Genomic DNA, 9,822 nt, shown 5'->3' on the forward strand with positions numbered 1-9,822 from the left:
TGTGTGATTATGATACCATTTTTTTGTACATCATTTTTTTTTTAGTTATTATTAGTTATTTTTTTCTAACATTTATTATTCTATTCCTCTGGATGATTTCATCTGTTGATGTGCTGATTTGAATGCATAATCTACATGCCTTTATTTTTTAACAAAAAAAGAAAATACATCTAAAGTTTGCCTATTGGAAAATGTACAGTGATTGATTACACAAAAAGGTGCTAGAAAGGCAGCTTATACATTGAAGGCTCAGGGCAGTGCTGGGTCATGGTGAATGGCTATAGAGGGGGGGGGGGCACCCCTTGTTATTGACTGTCTAAGAGGGCAGTGAGGAATGGATGCACTGTATCTCTAAAGCTGAAAACATTTCCAGTGTGTCTGTGTGTGCCTGAGTGTGTGTCTTTGTCTAACTGAGAGAGTTGTACAATGATTAAAGGGATAGTCTGGTCAAAAATAAACGTTCATGATTCAGATAGAGCATGCAATTTTTAGCAACTTTAATTTGCTCCTATTATGAATTTTTCTTTGTTCTCTTGCTATCTTTATTTGAATGTACGCTTAGGAGCCGGACCATTTTTGGTTCAGCACCTGGGTACCGCTTGCTGATTGATGGCTACATTTAGACACCAATCAGAAAGCACTACCCAGGTACTGAACCAACAATGGGTCGGCTCTTATGTTTACATTCCTGCTTTTTCAAATAAAGATATCAAGAAAACTAAGAAAAAATGATCATAAGTAAATTAGAAAGTTGCTTAAAATTTGCATGTTCTATCTGAATCATGAAAGTTTAACTTTCGACTAGACTGTTCCTTTAATAATGGTGCATAAGCTGAAAAGCTGATGACAGTTAGTGATCACAATGTAAATGTGGGTTAACCTTTAAATCATTATCAAACATAGTCTAGTAAAGACATAAACACATTGAAAGTGTGTGGCACAGATCAGAATCTCATTGACTGGTATAAGTGGAAAAGCGGAACATACTTGCCGTAGCAAACAGTGTGTTCGCTCCCAAGAATTAATCAGTCATACCTTGTTCGTAGTCTACTGCTCACAGGACCTCACGGATGTCTTCCCATACTTATTGTCCTCCAAGAACTTACTATCGATCACTCACTGGACAGCATCCTCAGTAATTTAAATGTCCCATCCAGCATCTATAAAGTTGAATATACTAGGTTGCCACCATGGGGCATATTTATCAAGCTCCGTAACTCTTCCATTTTTGCTTTTAATCTTAGCTGAGAGCTTGTAAGTGAGTGCTGGACTTTGTCTGTGTGCTGTATTAATTTGTTTTGTATTTTTCCCTATGGGCCTTGCACCCAGACCTGTCTGGGGTTAACTGCCTGTGTCTCTGGGGACAGTGCAGCTTTCTGAGAGTGCTATTGTGCACCCAAGGCTGTGCATGTTGCAGGGTCATGGGATGTGTACCCGGTCCGGTCTGAGAGTGCAGTTCCCTTCTGTGTTTTTTATATGTCTAGGGTGATTACATAAGCCTGTGCACCCTTCACTTGTTCCCAGTTTGTTGGATTGAGAGCTTGCATTGTGTGGCTGTTTAGGGACTCAGGTTTTGGAAGAGACCTTGACGTCATACCCAGGCTTATCCCATTTGGCCAGATGCGGTAACTAACTCTTCCATTTTTGCTTTTAATCTTAGCTGAGAGCTTGTAAGTGAGTGCTGGACTTTCTCTGTGTGCTGTATTAATTTGTTTTGTAATTTTCCCTATGGGCCTTGCACCCCATACCTGTCTGGGGTTAACTGCCTGTGGCTCAGGGGACAGTGCAGCTTCCTGAAAGTGCTATTGTGGAACCAGGGCTGTGCATGTTGCAGGGTCATGGGATGTGTACCCAGTCCGGTCTGAGAGTGCAGTCCCCTTCCGTGTTTTGTGTGTATATATATATATATATATCTATATATATCTATATATGTGTGTGTGTGTGTGTATATATATATATTTATATATATATATATACATATACATATACATACAGTATCTCACAAAATTGAGTACACCCCTCACATTTTTGTAAATATTTTATATTTTTTGATGTGACAACACTGAAGAAATTACACTTTGCTACTATGTAAAGTAGTGAGTGTACAGCCTGTATAACATTGTTCATTTTCTGTCCCCTCAAAATAACTCAACACACAGCCATTAATGTCTAAACCGTTGGCAACAAAAGTGAGTACACCCCTTAGTGGAAATGTCCAAATTGGACCCAGTTAGCCATTTTCCCTCCCCAGTGTAATGTGACTCCTAAATGTTACAAGGTCTCAGGGTGAATGGGGAGCAGGTGTGTTAAATTTGGTGTTATCGCTCTCACACTCTCTCATACTGGTCACTAGAAGTTCAACATGGCACCTCATGGCAAAGAGCTCTCTGAGGATCTGAAAAAAAGTATTGTTGCTCTTCATAAAGATGGCCTAGGCTATAAGAAGATTGCCAAGACCCTGAAATTAAGCTGCAGCATGGTGGGCAAGACCATACAGGGGTATCACAGGACAGGTTCCACTCAGAACAGACCTCGCCATGGTCGACCAAAGAAGTTGAGTGCACGTGCTCAGCATCATATCCAGTGGTTGTCTTTGGGAAATAGACCTATAAGTGCTACCAGCATTGCTGCAGAGGTTAAAGGGATGGGGGGTCAGCTTGTCAGTGCCCAGACCATACGCTGCACACTGCATCAAATTCAGGCTCGCCGGAAACAGTTGTTATGAAGCGCCGGGCTAAAGACCGCTGCTCCATAACTTATCCGCCTGCTCTGAGGCCGCAGACATCAATCCGCCTGATCCTATACGATCAGGCTGATTGACACCCCCTGCTAGCGGCTGATTGGCCGCGAATCTGCAGGGGGCGGCATTGCACAAGCCGTTCACAAGAACGGCTTGTGCAATGATAAATGCTGACAGCGTATGCTGTCGGCATTTATCAATGTGCAGCGGACATGATCTGCTGTATCAGATCATGTCCGCTTGCACCTTAATAAATAGGCCCCTATGTGTGAATATGATTATGTACCTTCAACCTGTGTTTGCTATGGATGAACATAGATCCTAATCATTATGATAGCCGGAACCACTGCATGGGTGGTGCTATCCTCTAGTATTGGTGTTGTTCATCTTGTAAGCATTCTTATTGCATATATACATATATGTTTGTTAATATGTTCCTCACTTCACTGGCATAGATCCTCGGGTATTTTCAGAAGGTGACAGTTTCCAGTGGATGTTTCTGGGTCACCCTCTGGGAGAGGTGTTGCCATTTATTTCTCTTAGTAAGAGTATTTCTGTACCTACACATTTGCATAGATCCTCATTTTATTCCAAGGTAGCAGTTTCCTGGCGGAGTACAGGGCTACCCTCTGGAGGAGGTGTTGTATCTAGAGTTTTTCATTCTAAAAGGAGGAGAAGACAAGGGGCACCAACATAGTGTAAATCGTATAAAAATAGAAAAAAACCATCATTCATTCTCTCCACACTACTTTCCACATACTGGTTGTAAGATGCCCATGCTTTTTAATCCTTATTGTTATTTAATTTGTATATACACCTGCTTCTTTGCTATTATGTAAATTGGATCTTTATTGTGGCTAGGACACTGTCTTTAGGCGGTTTACCTGCAGATTCTAGACATGTGTGGACACAACCAAATAAAATAAGCATTTTTTAATTGAATTGGTGTCATACCTTCATGTTTGATAAAATATAATTGAGTGCTCCCTGCCTTTTTAAGAGAATATACTTTTCTCTACTCTCTTGCTTGTAATGTTTAAATATATATATTATATTATATTCCCAAGTACAGGGGTATATAAGTGTTATAACAACAAATATATTAGACATAGCACATAGATTTTTACCAGATATATTCCACAAGTATAGTAGCAGATTCTGACATTTAGATTATAGCTGCTTTCTATGGAATGACAAGCGTGAATGACAAATTGGAATTCCCATTGACTTTAATGGGATATAAATTTAATAATTTAATAGAAGCAAAATCCAATGACATGTCTCATAGATATTTACTAGATATATTCCCCAAGTATAGTAGCAGGTTCTGAGAGTCAGATTATGTGCCATTATAGGTGTTTTTTCTGGAATGGCAAGGGCTAATGACAAAACAGAATGGCTCATAGACTGCAAATTATAAAATTAAATGTGGAACAATTTACAAAACTTGCAAACATATCATTTAGATATTTGGTACATACACTTCCCAAGCACTGAAGCAGATTCTTATAGTTAAACTAAATGGGATTATAACTGTTTACTATGAAATCACAAGGGTTAATGACAAAATTAAATACCCGTAAACTTTAATGGGACATAAATATACAAACACAAATTGTGTAACACCCTCTGAGTAAAAAACAAAAACTTGGTTCCAATGTAGACAAATTAGTCCCAGCGGGAAAGGGTTAATATTTCATATGTTTTTAATATTATTTTAAATAAATGCTGAAAGAAGTGGACCTAAATGCCGGAGAGTATTTCATATAGTGCTGTAATCCTAGAGCTAGACGTAACTCTGAAGAGTGTGGGTACCTATATCTATATATAGGAGATTGCTCACCTTACTACATTGTTGCACTATGATCATTTGTTGTTGTATGTCTCACAGTTTTGTTGGTATAGCACTTTTAATTTAACATCCCTTTAAAGTGCATGGCCATTCCATTTTTCATTTACCTTTGCCATTTTGCCTTTTAGTGTGTAAATACACCTGAATCAAAGTATTATACATGCAAATACAACCAGAGACTGCCAGATACCCACTAGATCATATCTTTTAATAGAAAAACACCCTAGACAGAGGCCCGCAGAACCAAGTCTTTCCCACATAAGCATATTTTTATACAAAATAGCGCTGCGGAATCTGTTGGCGCTCTACAAATAACCGATAATAATAAATACAAAACAGCATTGGATCTGTGTCTTGATTTGTTTATGTGAAAAACGCAAATCTGTGTGTTTGTCTAAATAATACATGTATCCAGGGGGAAAAAGAGTAGATACTGGCAGGATTCAGATGTTTTTTTGTGTAAGATAGTACTGGATTACTCAATATCTGGATGTGTATGTGTGAAAAACACGGGTTTGTGAGTGTCTGTCTTAATTAGACATAAATTCCGATGTCCTTCTGCAAAAAAGAAGAGGTTCTGGCAGGATCCAAAAGTGTCTGGATGTGTTTGTGTAGAAAATACTTTGATTGGTGTCCATCCGTCTAAATTATAAAGGAGGTTCTGGCAGGATCCAGATGTTTAAATTGTGCTTGATCCAGCAGTATCCGGATGTTTGTATGGAAAATACTTGGATTTGTATGTGTCTGTGCAAATCAGACATGGATTCAGCAACATCTGGAAGTCCTATAAAAAAAAAGAGTAGGTTCTAGCAGTATCTATGTTTTTTTTAAATAAAACAGCATTGAATCCAGCAGCGTCTGGATGTGTTTGTTTGGGAAGCACGTGGATTTGTTTGTGTTTGTTTAACCCCTTACTGACCAGACCGTTTATCAATTTTCCTACCGTTAAGGACCAGCGCTGTTTTTAAATTTTTGCAGTTTGCTGTAATTTTCCTCTTACTCATTTACTGTACCCACTGGGCCACACATATTATAAACCATTTTTCTTGCCATTAAATTGAATTTCTAAAGACACCATTATTTTCATCATATTATATAATTTACTATAAAAAAAAAAAAAATATGATGAAAAAATTGAAAAAACACACTTTTTCTAAATTTGACCCCCAAAATCTCTTACGCATCTACAACCAACAAAAAAACGTCCATGCTAAATAGTTTCTAAATTTTTTCCTGAGTTTAGAAATACCCAATGTTTACATGTTCTTTGTTTTTTATAGGGCAATGCATACAAGTAGCACTTTGCTATTTCCAAACCACTTTTTCCCTCAAAATTAACGAAAGTTACATTGTAACACTGATATCTGTCAGGAATCCCTTGTATAATTCTTTTTATTTTCAGACCCCAAACTGGGTTTCCAAATGAGAAGACAAATCCAAAAAAAATACATCTTGCTTTAAACGATTATCATAAAATACTATAGATTTAACAATTATATAATAAATTACAGTTATAACCATTGTTTACATAAATAAAAAAGTACCTAGTTGTTAGCAGTACAGTATTACGGTAAATACACATTAATCTCCTTCTATTCTTCAGTTACACACATAACAAATATCCCATAAGTGGGGTCTGCTTTTTTTCCCCTTTCTTCCCTTTTTTTTAAAAAAAAAATTCAAAAACTAAAACAAAATACATAATACATAAATAACTATAACAAAAACAGAACGAGAGAAAAAGAAGAAAATAAATAAATAAAATGCAACACTACCCCTCTCTCCTCACTCTACCACCCCAAAATCCACTTTTTGTCTTATCTGTCTCTCAAATTTATGTTAAGTATGGTCTCTGAGTTTCTAAATGGGTATATCAACTGCTTTTGAATTTCTTCCGGAAGTGTTCGTATAAATACAAACCACTTTCTAAAGAATTTCTGGACTTCAGATTCATTATGTCGGGAGGTATCATATTGTTCTATGACTTCTATGATCTGTTTAATGATATAATTTTTCCATTCTTCAAATGTAATCTTTTGTTTATTTTTCCAATTACTAAGAATTATATTCCTAACCGATAAGATAGCAACATTTACAAATCTCCATTCCTCCCCTACTTCTTCATAATTTACCAAAAACACTGTTTGATCTAACTCCAGCTTAATATCTCTATTAATCCATTTTTTTCATCCAAAATTCAAGTCTCTATACCAAAGCTGTCTAATAATTGGACATGACCATATAAGATGTATCAGGTTTGCTGCAGGGAATCTGCATTTTGGGCATTCTATACATTGTGGGTTTCCCCAGGCTTCCCCTTTTTTAGGAGTATAATACGTTTTGTACTAACGTTTGAGATGTGTTTCCCTCCATGTTGTAGAAAGGGTTGCTTTCTCAATTATACTCAGGGATTCTTTAATAGTTTCAATGTTTCTTTCTTTAGTTTAAATATCCACAAGCCACTTTTCTAATAGAAATTCTAAATTATTTCTTCCTTATCTATAATTAATCTATACCATGGCGAAATAGAAGAAATCCCTGCCTTAACTAATTTTATTAAAGGGTTAATTATTTCCCAACCCCAATCATAGCCATTTCTTTTAATTAATTCTCTCACATAATGCCTTGCCTGTAAAAAGGCAAAGAAATCTTTATTATAAATTTGAAATTCTTGTTTTACCATATCAAAGGTTTTGATATTTTTCTCTTCTACATTCAACAATTGATGAATATATCTCAATCATTTGATATTCCAATTACCAAATACAGCAGAGTTAATAGCGTCCGGAAAATCTTGAAAGGATATAAATTTAGGCATCCCAGATTTAATTTTTAATTTCTCACATATCTTTTGCCACGCTTTAATTGGACAAGAGAGTGTTTTAATTTGTTTAATTTCCGCTGGAAGCTTGTTCCATGTAATGTGGAGAAGATTTTGAGGCCTATAAGGATAGGTTAGATTTTCTTCCAACTCTGGAACTGTATAGTAAGTATTACCTGCTAACCATTCTACTATGACCTTTCCCAAAGCAATCCAGTTATAAAACTCTAGATTTGGGAGGGCCAAACCTCCCTTTGCCTTAGGATTACATAGTTTTTTAAACGCTATTCTAGGTTTTTGTTGTTCCATTTAAATTGTGAAATTGCTTTATTTTACTATTTTTATATCCCCCTTTAACATAGGGATTGGAATATTTTGCATCAAATATAAAATTTTAGGAAAGATTATCATTTTAACAAGATTTATTCTTCCAGTAAGTGAAATTGGTAATTTAATCCATTTTTAATATCTTTTTTCACTTTAGTTATTATTGGAAGAAAATGCAACCTATACCAATTCTTTTCTGATAACAAAATTTGAATCCCTAGAAATTTCATATATTCATATGAATCGTGAAAGACCTTCCTTTCATCTGTTTTACTTGATTTATAGAGCCACAACATTTGTGATTTAGTACTTTTAATTCTATATCCAGAAAATGAGCTATATTTTGTAATGATTTCTACAATTATCTCAATATTTTTCTCTGAATCACTAATAAACAATAGTAGATTGTCTGCATACAGAGATACTTTAAGCTCAAACTTACCTATATTTATCCCTTGAATTCTTTCTCTGAGAATATTTGCTAGTGGTTCAATTGCTAAGTCAAAAGTAGTGGAGACAGTGGGCATCCCTGTCTTGTTCCCCTTTCTAACCAAACATTTTTGGATAATTGTCCATTTATTAACAAAGCAGTCGTTGGAAAATTATAAAGTTCTTTAAGAAAACTGATAAATTTGTTGTGAAAGCAAAATTGAGATATTGTCATAAATAAATTATCACATTCTACGTAGTCAAAAGCTTTCTCCGCATCAAGGGAAATTATAGCCGCATGTTGGCTTAATTCTTTGTGAATATTGTTATTATTTTCTCTATTGATATAATCCATTGCAATAAATACTTTATATTAGATGTTGAGTTCCTTCCTCTTATGAAACCTGTTTGGTCAGGATGAATTAAAGATTTTAAAACATTTTGAAGTCTTTCGGCTATTATACTTGTTAACAGTTTGTAATCTGTGTTTAGTAGAGATATGGGACTATATGATTCCATTTCTTCGGGGTTCTTTTGGGGCTTAATAATTAAGGTTGTCTATGATGCCGTAAAATTTGAGGACATCTTTTTATTATTTATAAAATACTAGTTAAATAGGGATTCTAAAATTGGAGTTATGTATTCTACCATCATCTTGTAATATTCATTTGGTAAGAGATCTGGTCCTGGAGATTTAAAATATTTTAACTTATTGATTGCTTTCTTAATTTCATCTTCTGAGATAGGAAGCAACATTTTAGACATTGTCTCTTGGGTAATTTTATGTAATTTTACATTAGCCCAGAATTCTTTCTTATTTTTAATATCTAGTTTCTGTGATGTGTATACTTTTTGATAATATTCCAACAGTCCGTTTGTTATGTCTTCTGTATTGCTACATACCCTCTCATCCCATTTTATTGTCTCTATAAATGTGGTCTTATGAACATTTTTAACTGTTTTTGCCAGGAATTTTCCTGACTTATTCCCAAATCTATAAGATTTTGCTCCCTGTCTTAGTTCTTGTTGAGTGGAAGAGTATATCAACCAAATATCCCTAGCTTTTTTTTGCCTCTGCATATTTACACCAATTCTGAGATGTGGGGTTTTCTAAATATTTATTAAATGATGAAGTAAGCTTGTTTATTATTTCTTTTTCTCTACTCTTTTGTTTGTTTTTAAATTTACTAGTAAACGCAATAATTTGTCCTTTCATTACTGCCTTAGAGGCCTCCCACATTATCTCAGGTTTATCCATATACGTTCGATTTAGGGAGATGTACTCCAGCCATTTCAGAATAAGATGTTCTTTAAATTCAGGATTATTAATTAGATAAGTTGGAAAGCAAAATTTCCTTAAAAATTATCGGGAACTATCTAGGTTAATATCTAAAAAAAAAGGGAACGTGATCTGAGATTGTAATATTCTTAATAGTGGCTTTAACGTTTGCCCCCATCATTTTTTCCGAAACTAAGAATATATCTAGCCTAGAAAACGTTTTGTGTGCCTGAGAGGCTTAAGTATATTCTCTTTTTATTGGATTTTTTTATCCTCCATATGTCTTTTTTTAGATCAAGATTATTTATAAAGATTTTAAAAAGTTTAGCCTCCAGCCTATCCCTCTTTGTTGTTTTTTTTTTACCCTTTTTTTG

The sequence above is a fragment of the Bombina bombina genome, chromosome 1 (assembly GCF_027579735.1).
Source record: "Bombina bombina isolate aBomBom1 chromosome 1, aBomBom1.pri, whole genome shotgun sequence".
In the NCBI taxonomy this organism is placed as follows: domain Eukaryota; kingdom Metazoa; phylum Chordata; class Amphibia; order Anura; family Bombinatoridae; genus Bombina; species Bombina bombina.